Source organism: Lactuca virosa, chromosome 7 (assembly GCF_052849685.1).
Source record: "Lactuca virosa cultivar CGN04683 chromosome 7, Lactuca_virosa_CGN04683_v6, whole genome shotgun sequence".
In the NCBI taxonomy this organism is placed as follows: Eukaryota; Viridiplantae; Streptophyta; class Magnoliopsida; order Asterales; family Asteraceae; genus Lactuca; species Lactuca virosa.
Window position 1 is genome coordinate 280,935,173 of NC_136432.1, and position 2,086 is coordinate 280,937,258.

Genomic DNA, 2,086 nt, shown 5'->3' on the forward strand with positions numbered 1-2,086 from the left:
AAACTTTACATCAAACACTTACAAACATTTTCTTCAAACTTATAAAAACATTTGACACTAAAGTACGTATGAATTCACCAGCTTTAATGTTGATCTACTCTTTCAAAATAACTTCTATTCTCAGGTCACCAGTAGACAGGTACACTAGGCCAGGTTTTGAGAAGACGGAGCGTGTTCAAGACCCGTCTTTTATTTTGATATATACATTTTTGGTGTCTTACAGATACATTCATAACACACTTGTATTAACTATATTATTAATGCAATGGATGATGTTGTTGCTTGTTTTACTATTGTGCATTGTTATGATACCGAACATGACGTTCTTCGCCCCCGAACGTTTCCGCCCTTCTGGTTTGGGGGTGTGACAATATCACATTTGAGGCCTCCTCCATTTTCTTTTAGTCGTGAGAAGATCCTTCATGAACTTTGCATACTATGGCATTTTCAGAACAACTTCTATAAATAGGATATTGATTCGAAGGGCTTTGATGTGTTCCGTAAAGTTTTTGTAGTTCTCAGCTTGTTTGTATTTATTGGCTAGGCTTGGATATGGTAGAGGTGGCTTGTAAGCTTTGACCACTGACTGTTCCGTGACTTTTTCAGATGCCCACGTTGTGGCTGCTGGGTAGGCTTTTTTCATTGCTTTCTTCCTCCCACTGCTGCACACTAGATGAACCAACATTAGCTAGGGGAATTAAAGGGTTGATAATCATACAAATTCTAGTTGTTACGACCTTGAATTGAGCTTTGGGATTGGTTCTTGTGTTTCTTGGAAGTGTTCCCGCAAGATGTACGTTGAATTGTCTTGAAAGTTGCTTAATTTGATACTCAATGTTGTAGATTGATACCTGTTGACTCCAAAGGAAGACATTAGGATCATCATGCCTTTTTTTAGATGCGTCCACAAATCGGGCAACCATTGCTTCAAAATCATTTTCTTTTTCGGAGCCGGTTGCTCCTTTTGATAAAAACTACGACCTTGTTGCTTATACTTCTCTTCCTTTGCCTTCTTCTACTCATCATATGGCAACCACTCCTTCTTGGGTTTTCTCGAGATCACAATCCTTGGTTAATTGTGGCCCGCTGCAATTATCACAACCCCCTTTTATAGCATGTATGGATTGACCCATTTTAGTGATATTCCAATCCATGTTATCGAGTTTTATCATCACCACCACTAAGTTCTCGTTTCCTCCATCTAAAATCCCTTTGACTCTTGTAACATCTTTACGAGGGTTGTGGTATTCTCGCAAATGCTTTGCGAATTCTTCATTTAACGCCTTGATTGTAGTCGGATCCTTCTTCGTCATGGTTCCTTGAGAGGAAAGTAGTTTACTTGTAGTCACGTTTATCCCATCATAAAATATGGACACGTCTTGTTGCACATTAAGGTCGTGTTGAGGGAAATTCCTTAGCATTCCCTTATATCTCTCCGAAGCTTCTTATAAAGATTCATTATCGTTTTGTTGGAAGTTTTTTATTTTCTTCTTGAGTTTGGCTATTTTCGAAGGAGGGAGGTATTGCTCAATGAAATGCATTGCGGAGATTCGCCCATGTTTCGATTGTTCCAGGTGCAAGTGACTTTAACCAAATTTTAGCCTCTCCTGTAAATGTCATTGGAAGCATTCTTAGTAACACCGCATCTCATGAATCATTTGGAACATTAAAGTAGTTTGCAATGTCCAACTCCTCATCAATGTGTCTAAATGCGTCTTGATGTTCTTTCCGAAAAAATGAAATATCCTTGAGCATAGAGAGAATGTGTTCCTTGAGCTTAAAGTTTGTTGCAGCTGGGATTTTTGGTGGAACAAGATATGACTTGTCGTCATCACACATTTTCTTCTTGTATTCCTCCATCGTCATTCTTGTGATGTTTGTCTTCTTTTCGACCTTGCTTTTTATTTCGTCTTTTGAATTGTCCCCAGTTTCTGTTTCTGGCTCGTATCTGATTCCTTTCTTGTCAGGAGTCTTCTCAATGTTTTTCAATTTGTCTGTTTGGGACTTGCTACTCGATTCTCCAACATTTTTATCTTTCTTTTTGTGGAATGTAGAGTCCGAATCTTCAAGTGGTGGCACAATTGGA

At 38.7% G+C, this 2,086-nt stretch overlaps 1 non-coding gene across 1 annotated transcript; it reads left to right on the forward strand.

Moving 5' to 3' along the window:
• Positions 1–1,392: 1,392 nt before the first annotated feature.
• LOC145128070 (small nucleolar RNA R71) lies at positions 1,393–1,499 on the forward strand. The gene has a single exon (XR_013716672.1). It is a non-coding gene; the product is annotated as a small nucleolar RNA R71 (small nucleolar RNA).
• The last annotated feature ends 587 nt before the right edge of the window (positions 1,500–2,086 follow it).